Here is a 27731-nt window from a genome sequence, read left to right on the forward strand (position 1 = left end):
ACAACTAAGTAAGGACTCTATTAGGATATTTACAAGGATGTATTAAGAGATTTTCTCTAATTCAAGTTAGTTAAAAGTGACTTAGTACTTGACTCTCAATTTTCTCTACAAGTCAATTTTTATTCTTCTCCTTACTAACTGATCCTCTCCTCTAATCTAATACTCTTGTCTTTCCCTTCCACTTTCACTACTTATGAATAAGTCATTTGTTTTGTTAGATGATAACATAACCCTTGAATGACTTTTGATCTTCTTCTCTACTCTTCATATGCATGCATACAACCACTTTCTCAGCTCTTACATGATCTTAATCCAAGTTAAGATCATTTCTTTATAAAGAATCCATGAAGAGTCTTCTAGATGTTTCCATGTTTTGCCTCTTCATCTTGATCATTAAACATACATATGGGGATATGTGATCCATGCCATGTAAATATTGTGTAACAACCTCAACAACTATTAAATGATCTATAAAAACCTCTTCAAAACTTAAATACACCTTCCAAGTCAGCCCAATAATAATTTTTCCTAAAACTTTGTTCCATTCCCGACTTTTATATAAACTCTGCATTGCTCAACCTCTACTGTTACTGGTGCTTGACATTATTGTTGCTCAACCTTTATTAACTTCCTGATGCTCACATATACTATGTTTGAAACATAATATATCACTTGGTACTTATATACTTGGAAATATACTTAGTTTCTAATAACTTTCTCGAGATCTCTAAATGAGCCTGGTCCATATACCATACTTTACTCAGCTTCTGTACAATTGCTTGGTACATACTAGCTTATGTACATGACTTGGCCTATGTAGAGTAGCTCAGTCATAGTAATGACCATCTAACTATACCTTGTAAATGAATAAGTGATTGAGACTAATAGACAATAGAGATTAGAGATACCAACAATCTCCCCCTTTGACATTAGTGGAAAAAACACTGTCATTTTTACACTCTGTCATATCAATACAAAAATGAATGAGTTTTTCCAAAATAAGATCTCCCCCTAAGTCTTATGATTTGTGAAAAATGAATAAAAAAATTCATTATAGCCTTTATTAATAACCTGTACATAATGCTTCTTCTATATACTCTTCTCCCCTATATACATTTCCCCCTTGTTTTTGAACACGTGATGTTACTACTACTCGAGTTGAAAGAGTTGAAGTAATCCATATGTTTCAATGAATTACCTGTAAGCTATAGTAATCATGGCTAGTGCATGATTCCATGTGGTCCTTGCTACGTCCAAAATTTGATTCTATAGTTGTAATCTTACAACAAAATCAATCAAACTCTCAACAATTGATAAGTTATGATCTTTTGTAATAAGATCCTAGGTTGTTTTCAGTTTTGTCTACATTACTTCCAAATGAGATATCAACATTGCTTGAATTAAGATCAACTTGGATTTCATGGTGATGTCATCTGCTTGAAGGTCAACCATTGTACCTTGAGCATTCAACAAAACATTGTAGTGATCTATGCTAGATCCTAGTAACTCTAAGAGAACATTGCTGGTTGCCTTCATCTCAACCCATGTCTTATCTACATGTGTCTGAATATCATATGTAAATCTTGGCACATCCGATAAAATTGTGTACACCTATTGTATCCACTATATAATATCCATCATTACCTGTTCTTTTTCCTGTAATAACACCTTCTACTCTGCTATAGTTATGAAAACTTTATCCATAATCTTCTTGTTGACTAATCCATCAACTTATCATCGGATTCAAAATTTTATGCACTAAATTGATCAACAATATTTACAAGTTAATCAATAATATATTTCTCTTCATATACAGTTTGCATGTCAAAAGATTCAACAAAAATATGTTTTACATCTTGCAATGTTTTTTGCCTCTTTAGCTCTCTCTTGAGCTCTTGTTGTCTCTTTCTCTTTTTCAAAATTTCTTGTAGCAACAAGTTTTGTTGCAAGGTGAGATTTTCTAGATCAAATTGTGGCATCTCGATATGTTCATCCAAACAAACTTCAATATCTAGTGACATGTCCTTTATTTCTCTTCTCTTCCTTTTCAGTGGACTGTTGTTTCTTGATAATGCCTTGGGAGTTGGTGAAGGGGTATCACCACTTGGTCTTACTTGTGCATCTTTACTTGAGAAAAAAATAGTAGTACTTGGTTCAAACTTATTTTATTCTATGTTTACTTCAATTTGAGGTGCTGAAACATTATTACCATTTTTATCAGCTTCTTTATCTTCACCAACTTCTTCTTCGTTTGTATGCCTTGATTGCTTGACTTTTGGAGTGTTGGGGGTACCAATATGTAAAGGAGACATGTTGTCTTCTGGACTTAGCACACCTAAGCTTTCTTCACTACTATGTTCATCATCAATATTCATAGTTTTTACCTTCTTTGTTGTAAGCCCAAAAATGCTTTTCCACAACAATTCAATCTGTTGTCATACAACTTCCTCTTTATTTTGTAAAATTAAGAAAAAATTATATTTAAGAACAAATCTTCTCCTATGTTGTTTCATAAATTTATCTTTTTATTCTTGAGATAGATCAGGCATGACTCTGACTAGTGTATTAGTTCTTATCTAATTTTCTATTACTTTAACCTACTACCATTTCCTCTCTAATCTATCAAATAGATCATTGGGTATCTTTTTCTCTATTGCACTAGGAGTTAGCCTTTGATTTGAAATCATTTCTACCATATCTTCCTTTATTTTAATTTTATCATTATCATCTAATGTATCATATTTCACATGTTTGAAACTAGTTAAACCTATAGATATTCAATTATAAGAGGAAAATTAGTTATAGGGGTAAGAGTGTTGCAATCTCCTGATAATGTTCACAACCAAAGTTGAATTTTAGAAATAGATTTGTTAGGAAAGCACTTCCTCCAACATCACACGTTCCATATTTTTTTCTATTATGATTGCAAAATTTAAAGTTACCAAATTGATCCTGCTAGCTGGGAGTAGCTGATTGTGTATTTTATCATACCTAATCTGATGACAGTTCTATAGGAATTTGTAATCAATATAGGCATTAAATTTGTGATTGAAGTCCCTAAGAAAAGAGATTCAGACAATGAATCATTTGAGAGGGTACTAGAAAAAGGGAGAAAAGGAGAAGATATGGTCATGACCATGATAGTGAAGATAAAAAATATGGTCATACTGCAATGAATTTAGAGAAATATAATAGAAAGTATACAAAAGGTTATGATCAGAGGAATGAGATTTATGGAGGTACCAAACATAGTGATATTATATATGATGCAAAGGAAAAATACAAGAACAACGATATGGAAAATATTTTTTCTAATTGTGGAATTGGTAAGCATCATACCTTTGTAAAATGTCAAGATGATATAGAGCCTAGAAGGGTTGAGACAATGAGAGAAACAAGTAATTGGGGTAGAGATGCTGAGGGTGGTAGGTAAAAAGCATGAGGAAGATAGTAATAAATATGACTGTTAAGTCAACAATTATAAAAACATAATAGTTAGAGAATGTTTACACGAGCTTGCAAGCTCCTTGAGATATTATTTTGTACAATTTAGTATGTACATGGTATGTGATTTATTTTCTCTTTCTGCAAACATGTTAAGAAGTAAAAGGTTTTATATTTTAGTTTTCCATTGACTCATAATCTAGTGTGGTGGGTTATATATCAGAATTTGATAATTGCAAGATTTGTTTTTTGCTATATTTCAAAATAGATTTCAAATGCATCATGTAGTGAGAAATTCTATTTGAAAAGTGTACTATTCCTTAAGTTATTCAAAATTAACTTTTTTTGGTTCATGGTGGATAAGAATGTATCTAAAAGGAAACAATAAATTTGTCAAGGTTTTGTGTCAAACTACTTGTTACATATAATTTCTTAAAATAGTTAAGTGCTACCTAACTATGTCCAAGACATCTGCACACTAAAGGCATACTCCACCTACCAGGTTTCCTTGATACCTGCATCTACAGGATCAAGACCATTGAACTACTCACTCTAACAAATATGTAGTTCTAGTTTCTAATTGTTTTGATCTAGTTGTATTCCTATAACCATTGGTGAGCTTTACTCACCTAATACAACTCTTCTCCATCATACACCCACTCGGGAAAATTAGGTAGTTTTCTATAATTACAATGTTGTAATACCCTAGTGCAACCTTGTTATTGTAGTTTATAGTTAATGTAAGGTTAACCTATATATGTCCTAAATCATTCCTTATATAGTTATGTTTAAAAGCTTGTGACAATAATCAATGTGAAAAAAGCTTGTTTAAAAGAACATATTTCTTTTATTAAATATAAGGTTGATTACCTAAACATCCATATGTGTATAAGCATGTCAAGTTACCTGGAATGTCATGAGATCAATATTTATAGTACTTGGAATATCCTCGTCACCTGCTACTACTCTCAGGGGAAGTCCATCTTCATTGCTCATGAGCAATTCATCATATGAGTACATCTAGGAATGTCCTTATCACCTCCTACATAAAACGAATCCAATATTACAAAATGACCCCTAAGAAATAACATTTCAAGTGAAATAAACACATGAAAAATGAAAGAGTAAAAGAGGAATCTATTGACCAATAGGCATTGTCATTGCATCTATGGCCATACTACCTGTTGAGTGAGTTTTATTCTTTTTATGTTCTATCAAGATCTCTCTACTTATATATATACATACATACATATACACATATATATACATATACATATGTATATATACATAAATACATACATGCATACATAATACATACATACATGCATGCATATACATAGATCACAAGGGCACGACAATGAGATGCAGAGATCACAAGGGCATGACAATGAAATCCTAGATCTCCACTAATCTCCAAAAATGTTTAGAGATCTCCACCCTCTTTCATACACAACTCTCCACAATCAATAAAAACAAATGGGGAATGATTAATGTCATGTTTTCTTTTCTTTATTTTATAATACACACACACACACATATACAAATACACATACATACATACATATATACATATATACATATTATATATATACATATATACATAAATATACATACATACATATATAAATAAATACATATATACATACATACATGACAATAACAATGCACTTTCTAAGAGTTTATAATTGTCCAACAAAATTAATGTTTTACAAGAAAATGCACCTAAAGAATTGTTAGCTTAGAAGCAAGAAAATGTTGTTGAAATAGTACATAAATTTCTTGACATGAGAGGTCTACAAGTGAGGGTGTTGATCAATCTTGAAAACTTGAATGCTAAAATGAAAGCTATCAATGATTAAACACCTATGCCAGAGTTGCAACACAATGTGAAGTTGATTTTAGATAAGGTAGAGGTAGATATTCAGAAGTTTGATAATCAAAATTTAAGGCATGAGAGTGAAGGAGAAGGAGCAACTTTAGAAAGAAAAGGAGGAGTGGCTTTAGAAAGAGACTATATGATAAAAAAGCCATCTAGACAACATTGAGGATATTATGGAAGCCTCATGATTATGGTATTTACATAGAAGAAAAACTTGCTTCTTCAACTCCTTACACTCAACTATTCACTGAAGTTATTCTTCTAGCAGTGAGAATAGATGCTATAAATTCATGGGAGTATTCAAAGATGAACCATCTCAAACCATTTTAACCTTGATTTTGGTGCCCCATCCAACAACATGTACTTCTTAATGATTTGAATTTTCTACACAGTAAGGGATAATGTGTATGGTTCATCTTATTCAATGATCATACACAAATGAAGTTGAAGCTTATTGTTTGGTGAGTTTGAAGTTTTGAGGAATATAAGTGATAATCTAATCCAAGATTCATTATGTGGCCTATTTTATATCACCTCTAAATGACTTAGAAAAATCATATGGGAAGGCATATGGTGTCTTTCTATTCCATACCTACACATGTATAACCATTTGGTGTTGGAGATTTAGAGCCTTAAGAATTATGCCATCATCTATGCCCCATTTCCAACTCACACCACCTAACCTTGCTTTGCATGCCTTATTTACCATATGAGAGAAATCACAGATATACATGATTCTTGATAAGTTAAAATTCAATAAAGAGGGATGCCAAGTGTTTGATTAAATGCATTCAATGGAGATTCATCACAATTTACTTCAAGGCACTCTAGGTCAGAATTGGTTTTAATACATGATATTTGGTGTCACCTTATTCCATATTGTTTTGAAGATGACAAGTCTTTGATATTTGCTATGGTGATGTTCAAGAGAACAAAAAATCATATTACCAACCCGAGAGGACACTACATGATTTTTAGAGATTGGTGCTTCATGCTTGCTGTAAACTTGGTGTTTCAAATATGTAAAGGTTTCTCTGGACAAGAATGTAACAAGAATCACAATGCATATGAACCATTTGAAAAAATAATTCAATTTCTAGCCCATAGTCAAAGAACATTACTATACAATTATTGGATAGCTTTGAAAAATTTTGTGACTTGTCCTCTTCAATGACAACCCATATAGAATATTGCCAAAATATTTAGTGGAGGAGATTTGGAGTCTCTAATTCACCACCTCACAAATTGCGTTTCTAAACTAAAGGTTCATGCCAAGCCATGAAATATTGAGAATTAACAAAATACAAATCAGCTTCAAAATATTCCATATGCAAGGGTGGCTATAGAAACTAGATAGGATCCAATATCCAAAAAATGATATGTGAGGAATGAAAATAAATGTGAAGCTTCTTATCTAACAACACTTCTTAGTGAAAAATCATCAATCAGGCAATATAGACAAGGCGAATGAACTATTTGATAGAATGCTACCATGATATCTATTAAAAAAATTGTCTAAAATTTCATTCAAAAGTCAAACATTGGTAGGCATCACATTGGAACTAGAGGACATCATGCTCATGTGAAATGGAGAAAGCTTGCAGAGGAACCATAGTGAAGGGAGGCATGAATTATTTGTTGCAATGTCTCAATAGAGAGGTCATCCGTAGAGATGGATAAAAAGTGGAGTGATAATTACATAGAATACAATGATCATAGAATATGCACAATATGGAAGCATATTCAAGCACATGAACAATTGGGCAAGAGGCCTCAAGAGACTGAAAATTTTGGAATTGATTGGTTTTATGAGTAATATTCATACAAAATGTGGCTTGTAAAAATACCGTGGAAAACTATATTTGAGCCTACTAGATGGGAACAACTGATTGTTCATTTTATTGTAATATGATGACAGTTCTACATGAATTTGTAATCGATCCAACTAATCAAAAACTATATCCAATTTATTGGGTTATGGATGGTTTCTTTCTAAGAATATATGCTATGATGTGTTTTTGTAAAATTTCTTGTGAACTTTGCCCTTTTTTCTTGGTCTACATTTATTTTGTGGAGGATCTTGAGGTAAGTCACTTAGCATCGGTTGAGTGAGTTTTATTGTTTTATTATTTGGATTCTGGAATATGTATGCAACTAGATCAATTTTTCTATTGTGCTAGGATGTAATAAGCACCTTAAAGAAGATCTCAAAATATACATGTTTAGAAGGAAATATAAAGAGATACCTTTTTAGAAGGAAAATAAACAAAAATTTACATAGCTCTTGAATAAAATGGTAGAACTAGGGCACAACAATGAAATCATAGAGCAAGGGCACCGAGATCACAAGGGCATGACATGGAAACAAAATACCAGAGCAAGAGCATGGCAATGAAATCACAGAGCAAGGACATGACAATGAAATGCAAAGATCACAAGGGAACAACAACCAAATCATAGAGAAAGGACACAACAATGAAATGTAGAGATCACAACAATGAAATCATAGACCAAGGGCATGGTAACAAAATGCAAAGGTCATAGTAATGAAATGTAGAGATCACAACAATGAAGGGCATGCCAATGTTCACAACTCTCCACCCTTGTTCCAAGCTCTCAACCCTCTTTCCTATACAACTCTTCACAATAAAAAAAAATGGGAATGATTGATGTCATATTTTTTTGTTTTTTTTATATTCATAGGGCATCACAATTATGAAATCAATGTTGGTATTGTGTTGACATTGGGGACAATTGCAAAAAAAACATGAAAATCAACACAAATTACATCGCCATCACAATTTTACCCCAAATGTTATAGTGAAAAGAATGTATAGAAAATTAGGGAGCCAAAATTATATAATGAATTCATTTTATTTCTTATTGATGATAGGTTTTCTTCCAATCATATCATTTTGCAACTTACCAAGATCATACTCATGAAATTTCACCACAATCTTCTATGCTTCATCCACAGCCATATTCGACACACTATTTAATTTTCTAGATTGATCGAATTCGTGAGAAATGAATCTCACTAAAAATTCTATAAGTGGATTAGAAATTCTTGTAATGGACAAACCACATCCATTCCACTTAGCTCCTATATTAGCCTCATCTTCTCCTCGGCTCAAGCATCACATGGTTTTCTTCCTATCTAGGGTTGGATAGCCACTAACCCTATGCATCATCATCTTTGTGATTTCTACTAGTCCATATTTTAGTCAATACTTCATATCATGAATTCTTCTTAAGATTAATTTCATCCATTCTATTCTAAAATTTCTTGGAAATTCTAGGGCTTGATTTAACTGTTTCCTTTCAACAATTTTTAACTCATTCTTCAAGGTTCATTCATCACACAACTTCTCATAAGATTCTCTAATTTCATAGTCCCCAACTTCTTTGACTTTACACATGTAGAAACTTCTAACATTATCAATCATGATGAATTTAGGTGGTATTAAGGATAATGCACCCATTGAGTCTCCTTGAACAATAATCTCTGGAATAGCACAAAATTTAGGTGGAGAACAAATGTCACTCATCACCAATTGAATTTTACAAACCTTTTGATTCATTCCAATAATTGATGAAGTTGTCATGATTTTAATTAGGGTTTGATGTATTTTCTTCTCTGGTTTCTTAGAACTCGATCACACTCCCATTCAACCTTTTTGATCAATTCACTTCTTGAGATCTCTGATAGTTGCTTGAATTCAATTTATCACTTGATCTCTTAATCACTCTGAGCTCTTCAAAAATTTGTATGCAAGGTATGAAATAATATATTTAAATTTTTTATATACCTTACCTTTTGGTCGATTAGGTTTTCCATAAATGCTTGTGTACTACATTGAGTGGAAGCCAACTAACATAACAACTTGATCTTTGTTGCAACACTTGGTCAACATAGATAAAATACTGATACTTGACAACCTTTTACATAATTTGTTCTCTTATATTTTATATATGCAAATATGAACTTTTGGTACACATTTATGTAAGGAACTAATGTATGATGTACCATTTAAGTATTCAGTTCCATACATACCTCTTTTGCTCAGTTTGAGATGATATGATCACCTTCTCCATTGGATTGGGTTACCTAAGTTCCATTATCTCTACTATTTCCATCTTCTAGTTTCTTTTTCCATTTTTGGTTTATTTCATTCCTTACTTGCTCAATATCTACTTTTCCTTTTCCTTTATCCTTTGTTTGAATGCACTTGAGTTCTACAATTCTTGCTTTGATGTTCGAACTTTTGACATTTTGAACATGCATTGTTAGGTGCATAATTCTTCTTTCTTTAATTTGGCCAGTAGGGTTTTATCTCTAATCTGCATTCAAATTCTCTATACGAATATTTCTTACAGTTGTAGCAGTACCCTTCAAATGTATGTGTAGTAGTTGCATTCCACAATCTTGACCTACACTTGTGTATTTGATGTCCTTTTTTCTTGCAGTAAAAACAATAACCAATAAACTTAGGTTTAGAGTTTTGCATAATGTCTTCTTCGATAGATATTTCTACCAATTTTTCTATAGTGATAGCAAGTTGGTTTTTCTTTTAATTTTTAATTTTCCATTTCTCCATTCTTGGATGATTTTGCTTTCTTAGTACATGGATATCCCGACCCATTGGAATAACTTGATGACTTCATAAGTTCTTCAAAATATTTCATTGCTTGCTTTGGTTTATTGAATCACTCGATATATTCCTTCTCCTTCTTTAGTATCTCATTGTGAGATTTTAGGTTGGCAATATCCATATCTTTGTGATTCAATATCTAATTTGCATTCATTAGTTGATTCATCATATCCATTTGTTTATTTATGAGCTTCTACACATATGATAACCTTTCTTCTAGTTTGGTGGCCATTACCCTTTTTTCATCTTCTACCATTGTTCTAGCTTCTTCAAATTTCTTTCTTTGTTCAATCACTTCACATAGTCTCATTCATTAGATTTCATGTTCTCTCTTTAGTTCTCTTATCTCTTCATTAAGAAGGTTTTTCTTTTCTAGTAGTTTAGTAGATGTTTTGTCATTAGGATTGATTGGGTCAAATAATACTTTAGTTTTAACTTCTTCATAATAGAATTTCTTTATCTGTATGGCAATTTCCTTTCTCCTTTTAGGGGAATCATTTAGATCTTGTCTTGCCTATTCTAACTTCTATAGTGTGAGTTGGATGTTGATCACCTGATAGTTTATAGTCTTATCCAATTGTAGAGCCTCCATCTTCCAAGACCTAATCTCCAAGCCTTTAAGCTTCCTTTTGAGAACCAATCCTATGATACCAATTATTGATTTAAGGCCGAGTAAACTAGATACTGAGAATGGGGGGGAGGGGGGGGGGGTGTGAATAAAGATCTATAAAAATTTATACATTTTCTCAAATTCCCACATCCAATAAAAACTTATGCATCTAATAAAATAAATGTAAACTTACTATAACATGTAAATCAATTCAATCACATGCATGAAAGTAATAACACATAACACTATATTTGTCACCCAAAAACCCTCAAAGGTGAAGGTAAAACTAGGGTGGGGATGACACCCACAAATATTGACTACTATAGTAATAAAGTTAACTAACTAAGGTTACAATGTTTGACCATAATAAATGATCTACTCTATGAGGAGTCCGTTAGGTTTCTCTTGGTTAGAGGATTTGACACTTACAACTAAGGACTCTGTTATGAGATTTACAAAGATCTGTTAAGACCAATCTACTAAGAGATTTATCTTGATTCAAGTCTATTAAAATTGATTCAGTACTTGAATCTTGGTTTTCTTTACAAGCTGATTTCAAGTCTTCTCCTTACTAACTAATCCTCTCCTCTGATACAAAGTATTGTCTTTCCCTTCTGCTTTCACTGGTTGTGAATAAGTCACTTGTTCTACTAGATGATAATAAAACCATTGAATGACTTCTGATCTCCTTCTCTTCTCTTCAAATGAACACATATGACCACTTTGTTAGCTCTTACATCCTCTTAATGTAGGTTAAGATCAATGCTTTATAAAGATTCCATGAAGAGTCTTCTAGATGTTTCCATATTTTCCCTCTTCATCTTGATCATTAAACATACACATGGGGACATGTGATCCATGCCATGTAAATATTATATAACAACCTCAACAAGTATTAAATATTCTATAACAACCTATTCAGAACTTAAGTATACCTTCTAAGTTGGCCTAATAATCATTTTGCCTAAACTTTGTTCCATTCTTGAATTTTATATAAACTCTGCATTGCTTGGCTTCTATTGTTACTTGCTCAAAATTTTTGTTGCTCGGCCTTTAAAGTTTTGATGCTTGGCATACACTACATTCGACACATACTATATCACTTGGTACTTATATACTTGGAATAATACTCGGTCACTGAATGAGCTCGATCCATATACTATATTTTACTCGACTTCTTTACAATTGCTCAGTACATACTAGCTTATGTACATGACTCAACCTATGCAGAGTAGATCATTCACAGTGATGACCATCTGACTCTTCCTTGTAAATGATTAAGTGATTGAAACTAATAGAGAACAGAGATTAGAGATACCAAAAATCCCCTACCTACTTTAGAGAAGATGATGGAAAGAATGCATCAACCCATTGGTACATAGCACTATTGTTTATCTGGACTGAATGTTGGTGCTTCCTTTATGGGGGAGCATCTGTGATTAGGTAGAGTCATGAAGGACTCTTGCTAGCTGATATTAAATAGTGTCTTTGGATACTTGAGCTGATTGAAGATATTGAGAAGCAAATTGACATAATGATTCATTTGCCATCAATGTTAATGGAGGAGAGATTGCGCGAAAAACATCACATAAGAATGGGGAGACAAGTATCTCTTGAGAATGGAGGAGAGTTTTACAGAGTATTGATGTCAATGGGGGAGAAAAAAACACTAATGAAAAGTTGTTCCTGAGAGATTCTGATTTGATTGATGGAGAGGATATGAAAAGATGAGAGTAATGATAACAAAAAAGTTGTATTTGGTATTCTTGGAACTTAGATGTAATTCATCTATGTTTCCATCAATGCCAAAGAGGAAGATTATTAGGATGAATGCTAATGATATTCATATGAGGGAGTATCCTAGCATTTTTGGAGCATTGGAGAGACCGATAGCATGCCTGCATGTTGCATTGATGATTATGTTTGTCATTGATGTCAACATATTAAAAAGTTTGGTAGTGTAGCAGACAGAGATTGAGATTATAAAAATTGAGGATTAAAGATGAGATCAAGTGAAATTGAGAATATGTTTTAAAAAGTGTCCTAATGACATGGATAAGAGTACAACTAGAAAGTCAAAAAATAGTGACGATTATTTGAGACTTATAGAAGAAAATTTATTGACAAAGTTCTTGAGAATTGGTTTCTAGTAAATGGGTTATATCTCCTAATAGGGATAGAATCTATATGAGTGAAGTTAGATAGAGATAGAAGACATCTTGATGATGATGTCAGTGAGTATACAAAGTTTGAGGTCACACATGCAAGAAGTTATAAATACCATGAGTCGACAATATCATGTAATTATGAAAAGATGTATTGTAGTGTATTATCTTAATGAAGTCCTATTGTATTTGTAATTGTAATTGGGAAAGACTCAAGGTTGACTCAATGAATTATTTTGAGGACTTGGTATAGAGGAAGGATTATTTCCTTGATTATCATGAGAAGAATATGTATTGAGTGGATTAAGTATATGTGGATATGAAGTATAATGCGAGTAAGTGATCAAAGGGATTATTGTGATGTGAGTTTTAAAATCTAGTATTGAGATCTAAGAACTGTTTAGTGTAGAAAAAGCACAACACGAGGACATAGAAAGAGTATGATTTGCTAAGATTATTTGTAAATTCTATTGTTCTAAAAGGAATAATATAGATACCAGTTGGTTAGTGAGTTCAGTGGTCTTTTACCTGAATCTTTTTGGACAATTGGTTCTTCTATCTTCCAAAACTCCTAATAGGGTTGGTGAGACTCCTAATAGAGTTGGAATCTCTTCACATGGATTCAACGTCTCCTAATAGGGATTGATATGTAATGAATTTATTTCATTGGCTCCTAATAGAGTCCATCCTCTTACAATGAACTTATATATTAGTACATGATTTTGTGGGTACCATCCCCACTAGGGTTTTCCCTTTGATCAAGTGGTTCCCTAGTTAACATATCTAGTGTCATTGTGTATGTGTATCATCTTATGGTTTTGATTCATATTGATCACATGTTTGAGATTTAAAAAGGTTAATAAAAGCTGTATTGATATGACAATTGATTCACCCCCCCTTAGTTATCTTGGTGGACTTTACTTTGTAACAAAAACACTTATAATGACACGTGTCATCGACACACCATAAGGCTAATGTTGTGGAAGGAACACTCACTTGAAAAAGGAAGATGGTAAAAATGACCAACATGAAACCCACAAAGGCACTTTATAATGTAGTGCAAGTAGAACAAGACACAAAGATGTGCAAGATCCTGGAATGCAATTAAGTGACACTTTATGTTAGTGCATTTGTAAAAATGCAACAAAAGGATGTGAACAAGAATTAGAAGAAATAATGCTAATAAAATAGGTAGTACAACCCATGATGAATCATCTAAAGCAAAGAAATTGATCTTCAAACCTAAAACAACCAAGATACTCACCAGAATGCAAACATACAAAAAATTAAATATAATGTGCATGGAGCACAATCTGGAAAAATAACCCGCATCACTAAAAAGGGTGTAGAAAGACCTTTCCAATGATATATAAAATTCCCAAATCAAAGAACAAATGCTCAAGATATATCTCTTGGAGTGAAAAAATGAACTCTTGACTTTGAAAGAAAACATGCTATCAAAAAACTACCTGTATCATTAGGACAAATTTGGAACTTGCTTTCTGACAATATCTTATTTGTAGAAAACCAAAATTGTATGCTGGAGATATGTGAAAAAATGCTAAGGTAGGTCCAAATAGAGCCAGAAGGGAAAATAGGCTGTTGATGTAATGTTGACATGTTGCTGATGTAAGAAAATGGTAGGACAAGCAAGAAGGATAAGTGCAGAGCCTGTTAGATTTTTAGGACCTGCATAGTGTAGGTATAGGGTATGGGGTGACCCTTTATAAAATTGACTCCCATAGTAAAATCTGCTCACCCAATTTTTAACAATAGGCATGCACCAAAGTTTTTTGACGTAATTTTAACTTAAAAACATACATTTTTTCCACCAGAAAAAGTATAAAACCTTTTTTAGAAATTTTTTTAAATGTGCCATTTTTTGTTATTTGTCCCCAAGATCATATGACCTTGGTCTAAATTTTTTTTCCACAGATCTCAACAACATCTAAACTGGACAAATTATATGGAAATGGGGTTTTTTGTTTTTTGTTTTAGGAATTTTTTGCCAAACCTGTGGGCCCCTTTAGCATCAATGGGACCACCACAAAACACCCCTCCCTTATTTGCTAGTTTTCTAAATTGACCAATGGTTTTTTCTTTATTTTAGCATTTCTTCTGAGAAATTTCTTTTTGGTGGCCTTTAAAATAAAACACATGCTTTATTTTTGGTGATTAGAATCAATTTTCTTGCACTGGCTCTACTTTTTTTGGCATCTAATATTTTTCTCGGCAATAGAGCATGTTTTTATGGTGACTTGGATTTTTTTTTTCTAGCAAAGGGATTTTCTAGCATTTTTTTGCCTCGATGGTTGAATGGTTGTCAAATTTATGCCCACCATTCATTGACGCCAGTACCATGTTAACATAGAGCTAGGAGGGAAAATAGTCTAGTGATGTACCAAATTTTCTATTTTGATAGATTTTTTTTTCAATGTTTGGAGATCATTTTCGCACTTTGGGAGACATATCTTGAGCATGTGATCTTTGATTTGGGAATTCTTTATATCATTGGAAATTTCATTCTATACCCTTTCTAGTGATGCTACTTGTTTTTCCAAATTATACTCACTACACATTCTTTTTGTTTTTTTGCATTTTTTCATTCTAGTGGATCTATTTGTTGTTTCAAGTCTTACGATTGATTTTGTTACTTCAAATGATTTTCATGGTTTGTATAATATGTTGTATAAGCCCTATGTCTCTTCTGATCCTTGTTGACATCCTTTTGTATCATTTTTGCAAATGCACTGAGATAAAGTGCCACTCTATTGAATTTTGGGATCTTGCACACCTTTTAGTCTTTTTGTACTTGCACTACATTATAAAGTACTTTGGGGGGTTTCATGTTGGCCATTTTTTGCATCTTCCTTTATTAAGTGAGTGTTCCTTCCATGACATTAGCCTCATGATGTGTGAATAAAAAATTTCATTATAAATATTTGTACTTCTTCTACACGTTTGATGTTGTTGAGCCTTCTTTCTATAGGAGATATTACATTTAATATCAGTGTTCCCATCTTACCTCTCATCATCATAGGGGGTTATGTTGGTTTTATTTCTTGCTTGGTTCAATGGAGTGAGCTATGTATTTAGTATTTGATCCTATGTACTAGGCAATTACAATGGTTGGATACCTATGCATTTTAGTGAGATGGAACATTTACTATATTGAGACACTTTCATTCCTATAATTGGAGTCCATGAAGATATCTTCCATCTTTGACTAATCAACTCTTTAGACTTAGTCTTCTCAACCTAGTCATGTTCTATTTAGTGGAGGTTCTTCAAATCTAGAGTTTGATAGTGTTTTGAGCTTCATGCTTTGGTGGTGCTTTTCATGATCATCCTTTTGTTCCTATCTCCTAGAACATTCCTTCCATCTCTTCTTGGAGTATGGTTTTTCCCTTGTGATTTTCTCTATTTCTCCTCTTTACAGATATTTGGTTTTGTTTGGATACTCAATCAAGCCTTATTTGTCAAGATCCATTTTCATTTGCATTTTTCTTTCAACAATAGTTTCTTGTTAATTTATGGAGCAATAAACTAGACACTAAAATAGAGGGGTGAATCATAATCTATAACAATTTATACTTTTCATAGATTCATCCACATCTATCAATAACTTGTGCATGCAAAACTACAAATGTAAACTTGTTGTAACATGTAAATTAGTTCAATCATATACTTGAAAGTAGTAACACATAACATAATATTTGTTACCCAGAAACTCTCCAAAGTGAAGGTAAAACTGGGTTGGAGATGACACACATGAATATTCACTACTGTAGTAACTAGTTAAGGTTATAATGTTTGACCATAATATATGATCTAACCTGTGAGGAGTCTGTCATGTTAAAGACTTAAGAAATTGTTAGGTTTCACCTTGTTAAAGGATTTGACACTTATAATTAAGTAAGGACTCTATTAGGAGATTTACAAAGATTTGCTAAAACCACTCTATTAAGAGATTTATCTTGATTCAATACCCGACTCTTGGTTTTCTCTAAAAGCTAATTTTGAGTCTTCTCCTTACTAACTAATCATTTCCTCTAATCTGATAACACTTGTCTTTCCTTTTCACATTCATTTCTTATGAATAGGTCACTTGCTATGTTAGATGATAATATAACCCTTGAATGTATTCTAATATTCTCAATCCATCATAGTATAATCCTTCATGTTTACACATATACTCTTCTCATTCTTCTCCTTCATTGTGTGTATTATCTATGTTAAGATCATCACTATTTAAAGATTTCCATAAAGAGTTTTCTAGATGGTTCCATGTTTTACCTCTTCATCCTAATCATTGAACATACACATAGGGATATGTGATCCACATCATGTAAATTTTTTGTAACAACATCTTCAAAACTTTAATAAAATTTCCAAGTTGGCCTCATAATCATTTTTTCTCAAACTCTATTCCATTCCTAACTTTTATGTAAACTCTGCATTGCTCAGTTTTTAATGTTTTTGATGCTTGACATTGCTATTACTTAGCCTTTGTTAACTTCTGATTCTCAACATATACTATATCACTTGGTGCTTGTATACTTGGAATTTACTTAGTCACTAATAACTTTCTCAGTCATTGATGAGCTCGGTACATATAGAAAATTTCTTTGTGACTATATACTTACTCAACTTCTATAGAACTTTCTTATTACATACTATCTTATGTATATGACTTAGCCTATGTAGAGTGGCTTGGTCACAGTGATGACCATCTGACTATTTCTTGTAAATGACTAAGTGATTGACACTAATAGACAATAATGGTTAGAGATACCAACAATCTCCTCCTTTGAGATTAGTGGAAAAAACACTTTGTCATATTTACATTGTGTTGTCACATCAATACAATATGATAAAATTAGTTCTCCCCCTAAGCTTTACAACTTATGAACAATGAATCAATTCATTACAACCTATTTACTGTACCTCTATATCCTCTTTTCTTCTTAAATAAATTCTCCCTTGTATACATTTGCCCCTTATTTTTAAACACTTTATGTCATTGTTTTTGGGGTTGAAAGAGTTAAAGTAATCTATATGTTTCAATGAATTCCTTTTGAACTTTGGTAATCATCGCCAGTGCATGATTCCATGTGGTTCTTGGTGCCTTCAAAATTTGATTATGTAGTTGTAGTTTTATAGCTAAATCAATTAAGCTCTTAGTCATTGATAAGTTATGATCTTTTGTAATAAGATCCTGGGCTGCCTTTAGTTCTCTCTACATGATGTCTAGATGAGGTATTGTTGGTCATTTTTCCTTCTCGCCAAAATCACCACATTTGAATTTAAACATAGTAACATCCACATATTTGAATTCAAATAAATAAAGGCATGAAATACTTATATTAAAACCTTATGATATATTGTTTGATTGTGCTTTTCCATCTTGTGGGCCCATATTTTATTTGTCGTTAGATCCTTCATCATCCATGGTGGTCACTTTATTGCTATGCAGAGTTGCACGACCTTTATTTCATGTGACATAGTGACTACTCAAGGTGTTTACTTTAGTGGACCCCCCTTTCTTTTCAGGGCACGTCGATGAGTTTTTGGGTTTCTTATTGGGTAATATTATGATGTAGCATGGTGGGACCTTTCCTTGTGGGCCAATTCCTATAGAGTTCATACATCTTCCCAGTTGTCAATCTTCCTAGGATCTATAGTTGTTAGCTTGTCGCTATGCAAAACTGTGAGCACTTTAATTATGCGACATAGCAACATCAGACCACATGTCTGTATGGGTCCAAGTTCTTTTGTGGGCTATAGGGTGATAGGGTGGTGAGTTCGACTGAGATGGCTTATAGTGGAATCTTCATTGGCTGAGCCTCTAATGTTTTAAAGTCATGGGCCACATGTTCTTAGTTTATACCTTCTACTGTCTGATGCAAACATATCAATAGTGGTCTCTTTGTCACTAAATAAAGTTGCTCGATTATTATTCATAGCAACAAAGTGATGAGTTGATGCATAGTAGGTGGGTCTATTACTTTGTGGGCCATGGTGTGGTGGGTCAGTATCAGACAGGTTGGAAAAGGGTCATGTTTATATTGGTTGGTGCACTAACACGTTGGGTGTACCTTTGAGGCCATTAGATGGAGGAAAATCAATGTGTCTCACTTTGCCACTATGGAAAAATGATCAACCTTTAGCTATAGCAACATAGTGAGGTCTTGCTACCTATCCTGATAGGCCTAGTTGAGGTAGTCATAGTTAAGCTAACCGTCATGTGACATCACGATTAAGTTGAAGGTTGGCGTAGATAATAGGTTTTATGGTCAACCACACAGAGACCTTGTTGGGGTGAAAAAATAAAATAAGACTATTGGCCCATGTGGCCCATCTTGGTTGCAAAATTTAGTTGACTTTTTGACTTTGCTGATTCATTGAGCTAGAATTGAGAAAGAACTATTTTCTTGCATGATTTGATCTCCATTATTGATTCCAACCACTTTCCAATGAATCTTATGCCCAGTAAACAAGGAAAAACACTCCATCACCTCTAGTTTTATCCATCTACTTGGTTAGAGAAATTTAATGGCATCATTCTATTTTCTCAAGGCTCTGTTTGGAAAAATGTTGGATTTCTTTGTATTTGAATCTGTGCCAAGAACATATTTTATCTAGATTTGTAGGATTGTTCTTTGCAATATTAAATGGTAGTGGTTGAGTTTGGTTTAGGGTGAAAAATATCTTAGTTATGCCTAAGCTATAAAGGTAGTTTTTGTAATCTTTGTAAAGGTCGACTCTTCTCTATTTTCTCTGATATTGCTCTATGATTTCACTATAAATTCCCTTTGCCTCTGAACTTATATGACATTCTACTTTATCTCCTCCAGTCATTGATGTGTTGTGCAAGACCTATTTTCTTCCCATTAGTGTATTGTAGATATCCACAATCTTGCAAGACTACATCTCCTTTTGGCCTATGAATGATATATAAGTTAGTTCTCTTCTTCCTTGTGTCATTTATTTGGGTTTTTTGATTTTCATGTGATTGTTAAATTAAAAAAAGTATGGATGTGTGTATTTTTTGGTGTCATGTTGGTTCATAAGTGCATGTACGGGCATAGATTAGTTTGAACACTCTATTTTGGTGCATCATGCCCTTAGGTTAGAAGTAGGTAGAGTTTCTTTTTATGCATTCCTTCTCCCTTTTCCTTTCCAAGAGTAGTTAGCTTGGAGGTTGTTTCCATGTTTCAGAAGGTTGTCCTTAGGTAAAAACTTTGGACAAGGGTGCAAAATTTTGTGACAATAATTTTTGGCATGCCTGATGGGAAAATATTCAAAAAATTCCAAGTCTACTAGTGTCAAAAGGAAGATTTCAAGATTAATGTTGAGAAGATAGTGCTACTCTCAGTGTTGAAAGTGTTCAATAGGCTCATCCCACAAAGAACTTCGCAACTCTAAATCCTTTACATTTGGTTTAGATTGAGTTGCAACAATTCATGCCCAAAGCTAAAACAAGGGCATCTTCTAGAAGTAATTTTTAGTATCAAGAACTCTCATTTTCAAATCCTAGAAGAAGAAAGACTAGAGTATCTTTATCACTAGTTAGGAGTACAACAGTAACAAATACACCTACAAGATCCATCTCTACTCCTCCTATTGTTAGATCTCAGCCTAGGTTGTCATCTTCTCATATAAATAGACCATTATTCCATATGGCATAGACTAGAGCTCATGCTTCTGCCACCTTAATGGTGGAAGTCCTCTTTTATTGGCCCAAAGACATGACATACCAGTAGCTACACTCAAAAGTATACCTAAATTTACTAGTGAAACTTCCATTTCTCCCTTAGAACATATTCAAGAGGTTGCAAATGTTTGTAATATCCATGGTATTATAGAAGATGATATGGCTGTTAGACACCTAGCTTCATCTTTAAAAGGAAAATCCCTACAATGGTATAGGAATTTATCGCATGGTTCTATAACAGATTGGGATGGATTAGGAGCAAGACTATGTAAACACTTTGAGGACAAAAGAGACTATTTGTCACTTTTAGAACAACTAACTACTATAAAAAGAGTCCCCCATGAATGTATGACCGATTTCAATTACAAATTTTAGAAAAAATGGGATAGAATACCTACTTCAATGAAGCCTACCCCTAGTAATGCCTTCTTACATTACCTCAAGGCTTTTAATAGTGACATTGCCACCACAATCCAAACCAGGGGAGGGGACACTTTACCTAATTGTTATGAAATTGGAATAAGGGAAAAAAACATATTGATACAAGGAGGAAAGTTAGCCCCAAGGCCTCATATACCTTTCTTCTCTAATGTCCCAAATCACCAACCAATAATGGCCCCTATTACCATAACTTCCACGTCACAATCCCTTGCTCCAATCACTCAAACTTCAACATCTTCAAATGGAATAGATGAAATCAAGGAGATGGTGTAGTCTATGATGTTGAACATAGATAAAAGATTGAAAGGCCAAGAGAAGAAATTGGAAGATATCTTCTCTATGGTGCAAAAAGTGGGCAACAAAGTGGTGACGTTGGAAAGACAACAAGCTCAAGGTAGTGAGCCTCATTAATTGCAATAGAAAACTCCAAATAATAATAGGCCACCAAATCATAATTATGGAAACAATTCTTTTGATTAGAATAGGGAAAATAGTCATGCCTCTACCTCAAATGTAAACCAAAATAGGGCCATAGTCCCTCAAAACAATATTGCCCAAGATCAAGATTTTTGTGCCTCCTGTAACTACTCTTATGCCTATTGCATGTGTCAGAAGGTTGAATCTTATTTGGCTTTGAGAATTCAAGACCATACAATAGGATGATCATACAAGGAGAACCAATCTAAAGATGCCTCATATATGCAAAGATAGGGTGATTGCTCCTTTATGAATCATCAAGTGGAGGAACATTGTAATGTAAACCTGAATTCCATTGCTTACAACATTAGGAGCAAAAGAAGAGCTATTGGAGATGCTACCCCTCCTCCTCCTAATCAAGCTTCAATATCAAATGTAGTACCTCATATACAAGCAGTAGATGATTGAGACAATGCTCCTCTACAACAAAAATAGAGTAATTATAGAGGAGATGTGGATAGTCCCCATGTTGTTCCATCTCAACCTCCTACACTTGCAATTCCCAAAGCTTCTACTAGAACACACAATGCATCATTCAATGTAGTAGATTAGATGAAGAAGACAAATGTGAATATTTCAATGTGGAATGTTGTTGCTACTATACCCATGCAAAAGAAGCTGCTAAAACAAGAGTTGAAAAGTATTGAACCAAAGGATCAGCCACCTAGCCTGGAAAGTTCCACAAGCCTAGTACAACCATAAAAGGAGGTAGAAAAGAGTAAATAGGCTAAACATCCTCCATTTTATGTTTCTCTAATTATAGGGGATAAACTAGTCCACAATTGCATGATTGATTCAGAGGCTAGTAGTTCAGTGATGCCTAAGTGCATTATTGATGCTTTAGAAATGAAATATGAACCCATTGTTAGGGATGTATTAAAAATGAATGATAGTACTATAAAGATTTTAGGGATCCTTAGGAATGTGGAAATGACCCTACATACATGCCCTAGTTATACCATTACTCAAGATATATTAGTTGCTAAAGTCAACCCACACTTTGCTATCTATCTTTCAAGAGATTTCACTGCACAAATAGGTGGTTACATATCTTCTGATTGGTCACATATGATTTTTAGAACAAGATATGGGACCAAGGCTTCAATCATAGAAGAGCCTCTAGCCCTCCATCATATTGAACCCTACACCCCTAATCTCATCAATATGAATTACACTATCTTAGAAATGGATGAGAATGACATAGTGAATGAGCCTACCACTTCTCCATTAGAGATACCTAATTTTCTCTTAGATGAATGGGCTAATGCATGCCAATTCGATCCCATATTAGAAACCCTTGAGATAGTTCTTGGTAGATATAGTGTGTTAGAAAAGGATGCTCTTGTCCCTAACCTTATGAAAACCAAAGAAGATGTGAGTGAGATATGGAATATGTATTTTGATGAATCAAGGAATAAGAATGCATCAGGGGCGGGTGTGATGTTGATTTCTCCTGCACAAGTAAGGTACTACTTCTCCTTTAAGCTCCAATTTAGTTGCACCAATAATGTGGCCAAGTATGAATCCTTGATCCAAGGTCTCCTGCTTGCTCAAAAAAAAAGAATTCAAACTTTGAGTGTATATGGAGAGAGTGAGTTGGTGGTTAATCAAGTGAGAAATCAAAATATCACTAAGAATGGATTGTTCAAGTCTTACAAGCATATAGTGTGGAATTTTCTTGAAAGTTTCAATGCATTTAATATTTAGAGTGTCCCAAGGAACAAAAAAAAACATGTTGATAGGCTTGCAACAATTGGTGCTCATTATGATATACTAGAGCATGTCACTAATGAAAAGAAATAGTAAATCAAAAATTTTGTAAGACCTTCCATTTTAGATAATTGCACAAATTGGCAAGTATTTGATTCTGATTTACATATTGTCAATTTCTTGCAAAATGAAGCAGAGTTCTGCTAGAAATTAGTCCAAGCTGTAAGGTCAGTATGGGGACTAGATTATGAACCTAAACTCCAAAAAATTTCCTAAAGGTCTAGTCACCTTAGAGGGCATTTTCAACTCTCATGATCAAAAAAAAGGCAAAGGTCCAAACTTGATCGCAAAGAGGGATGACTACACACCTATCATTGTTACTGATAGAAGGACTCTTAACTTGGGGAAGGTATGCACTGATGTTGGACAAGAAGTTTTCATTAATTTATGTCAAGAATTCAAAGATGTTATTTCTTGGACATATGAAGACTTAAGGGGTTTTGACTGAAATTTATTTTAGCATACCATAGATTTAAACCATGATGCTAAGCCTATTAGATAAAAAAAGAGGCTAGTGAATCCTAAGATTGAACCTTTAATGAGAAAAGAATTATCCAAACTTATAGAAGCCAATACCATTTTTCATATTAAGCTTCATGGGTAGCCAATCTTGTTCCTGTTAGAAAGAAGAATGGAGAGATTAGATTATGTTTGTATTTTGGGATCTTAATAAGGCTACTCTTAAAGATCACCATCCCCTTCCTTCTATGGAACAAATTCTATCCAAAGTTAGTGGCTTGGAAAGGTTTTCATTCTTACATGGTTTTGCAAGCTATAATCAGGTGCTAGTCCAAGAGTTAGACAGATGTAAAACAACATTCACTACCAAATGGGGTACCTATACTTATTGCAAGATGCCACTTGGAATAACTAATGCAGGTGCCACATTTTAGAAGGCAATGGAGATGGCCTTCAAGGATGTAGTAGAAAATTTTGTATTAGTCTATCTTGATGATATAACTATTTTCTCAAAACTTGCAATTTATCATTTTGATCATTTGAGATATATATTTGAAAGATGTAAAGAGTATGGTGTGTCCTTGAATCCCAAGAAGTGTGTGTTTGCCACTGACCAAGGAAAGCTCCTAGGACATATTGTGTCAAGAGATGGGATAGCAATAGATTTAGAGAGAGTAGAAGCAATTCTCTCTCTCCCACTTCCCAGTCATAAGAAAGGATTATAGAGATTTCTTGGTACCTATGATCAACTTCATAAGAAGGTTCATTCTTGACCTTGCCTCCATGGTAAAGCATCTCATAGCTATGTTGAAGAAGAACACAGTGTTTACTTGGACCAAAGAGGGGGAAGCTAGTTTTGAAGAGATCAAGAAATCAATTACATCAACTCCCACTCTTGTCAATCCCAAATTTGATAAAGACTTCATCCTTTACTCCCTTGGATGAGAATCAAGTATATCAACTATTCTAACACAACTAAATGATGAGAATTTGGAGTATTCCATTACTTTCTTTAGCATGGGGATTAAGGATTATGAAGAAAGATATATCTACATAGAGAAACACATCCTTGCTATTGTAAGGGCTTTCACAAACTTCAAATGTCTTTTGTATCATAACAAGGTTCAACTCTTGGTTCCACATGCAAGTGTAAAGGAGTTCCTACTGAACAAAGATATCAATGAAAAAAGAGCTAGATGGATCAAAAAAGTCATGGAGTATGACATTGATATCATGATCACCAAACTTGTGAGAGGTAGGAGATTGTATGAGCAAATGGTCTCTTCCTTTGAGACACCCAAGGAAGTTGCCCTCTTAATATAGGATGAGAAACTAGCAAGAAATGATAATCCAAAGAGTTGGATAGATGAAATGATGACCTTCTTGATAGGAAGTGGATACCATCAAGGATTGGGTAGAACTAAAAGGAGATAGTATAGGCTTTAGTCAATCCCTTATGTCATAGTTGAGGGTATCCTTTTTAGAATATATTTTAATGGAACCCTATAATTAAGATGCATTGACATAGACCAAGTTGAAAGAATGATCAAAGAGCTTCATGATGGTCCTGATGGTGGCCATTTCTCAGCAAGGACAACTACAATGAAGACCATGATGGATGGTTACTACTGTCCATCCTTTTTCCATGATTTTCTTAAGTATGTAAGGAAGTGTGAAGCATGTGCCTTCTTCTCTAGTAAGAAAAAGCTTGCAACTCTTCCTCTTCATCCCATTCATGTGGACCAACCTTTTTCTCAATGGGGATTGGATTTCATAGATCCTATCAATCCATCTTCCAGTTCTAGTCACAAATGGATTTTAGCTACTATAGATTACTTTACCAGATGGACAAAACTAGTATCTTTAAATGATGCCACAAAATATTCAAATTTTGAATTCCTTGATGGAATTGTGACCAAATTTAGTGCCCCTTCAACCATTATTTCAGATAATGCAAAATATTTTGGAAGAGCTCAAATTTGTGCATGGGTAGTTGATCATATTATCTACTTGAGTACATCCTCAAAGTACTACCCTCAAGGAAATGGATGGGCTAAGTCATCCAACAAAAACCTAATTAAGATTATGAAAAGGACTATTGAGGACAATCAGAGGTGTTGGCATCAAAAGTTGAGGACAACACTATGGGCTGATAAAATAACACCTAAGAGGGCCATAGGAAATTCACCCTTTATGTTGGTATATGGTAGGGAAGCAAGGCTTCAAATTTCATTAGAGTTTCCATCCCTAGAACTAGCTCATTAGCTAGAGCTAATGGAAAATGATGCCATGGTAGTAAGAATAGCAAAAATGATGGAATTGGAAGAGAAAAGGAAATAGGCCATGCAGACCCTAGAAACACATAAGCAACAAGTAAAAAAGAGTTTTGATAGGAAGGCTAGAGTTAGAATCTTTAGAGAAGGTGATCAAGTATTAAAACAAGATGCAAACAAGGAAAAACTAGGGAGACACTCAAAATTTGATACATTATGAGTGGTCCCTATGTGGTTATCAGTTGCAAACAAGCCAATGCTTTCAATTAAGTAGGCTCAATGGTGAAATTTTGCCTATTCCAGTTAATGGGATATATCTTAAGCCCTACTTTTGATAAAGGATGAGTACTTCATGTATATAATCTAGAATAGTTTCTTGTATTTTTTCTTGTTTTCTAAGAAGTGCACGAGCACATGAGTTTTGCAACGGTCACATAATTTTTTTGGTTCCTAGTTCTAGTTGTAGAGAGGTAGGATTTTCAGTGTTTTGTTGTTGCTGACGTAGGGTTAGGGTTTCATAATGCATGGGATCCACATTTTTTGTGACTCTGTAGCCCAATGGATGCTTTAGGTCACTAGTCTTATGCATGAGACCACATTTTAATTTAAACATGGCAATGTCTGCATATTTGAATTCAAGTAAATGGAGGCACAAAATACTTATATTAAAATCTTATGATATATTGTTTGATTGTACTTTTCTATCTTGTGGGCCCATATTTTATCTATCTTCAAATACTTCATCATCCATGGTGGTCACTTTGTCACTATGTAGAGTTGTCACACGACCTTTATTTCATGCAACATAGTGACTACTCAAGGTGTGTACTTTGGTGGACCCCCCTTTCTTGTCAAGGCATGTTGGTAGGTTTTTAGGTTTCTTATTGGCTAATATTATGACGTAGCATGGTGGGACCTTTCCTTGTGGGCCAATTCTTGTAGAGTTCATCATGTATCTTCCTAGTTGTCAATCCTCCTAGGATCTATAGTTGTCACCTTGTCACTATGTGAAACTACAAGAACTTTAATTATGCAACATAGTGACATCATGCTACGTGTCCATGTGGGTCTGAGTCATAGTGATAGGGTGGTGAGTGATGAGAACAATATTTGTCCTAAATTATACCATATTTTATCTTCCGTATAAGCCTTCACACTCGTTTCAATCCCCATCTTCTATTCCATTTTCTATTCCATTTTCTCCTTCTATGTTGTATATGATCGAATATTTATAAGTAATATTTAATATAGTTATTAGATAGAATATGTGAATAAATAGATGAAATTGTATTTATCTAACAAGTTATGGTTCTTCCTGTCGCCCGCTATGCTTCTTCCTATAGCTATTTCAAAAATACAAAGTTCCATCCACTTTGAAATGTATTGCTTGTTATATCTTATTAGCATTCATTATTTCCTCAACAATTTAAAGCATTATTCCTTCCAAGAGTATTTACCAAGGAGTATGTTGAGAAAGAACTTAATAGGAATAATTACCAACTAAAAATAAGGACACTCAGTTTTGCATTTCCTTTTGCGAATAGATACAAATGAATCTGAAAAATCTGAGAGATGGGTATTGCCCAGAACATGCCCAATTACAATCCCTTATGGAAGAATCTTTAGAATGTGCATGATGGAAAAGTTAGGGGCCTCTTTCAAAATGTGATTTTTCTATTATGGGTTTGGATTTCAATTTTCAAAGTCTATTCTATCTTTTGTTGTTGTTATGACCATATTATCAGCTCAACTTCTATAGCTCAACTGAATTCTTATGTGGAAAACAATGAATCGAACCAAGCATAAAAGGTTATTCTTGCCAAGGAGATGAGATAGTATAGTCT

This window comes from Cupressus sempervirens, chromosome 11 (genome assembly GCF_028749045.1).
Source record: "Cupressus sempervirens isolate cs-2001-9-10 chromosome 11, ASM2874904v1, whole genome shotgun sequence".
Taxonomy (NCBI): Eukaryota; Viridiplantae; Streptophyta; class Pinopsida; order Cupressales; family Cupressaceae; genus Cupressus; species Cupressus sempervirens.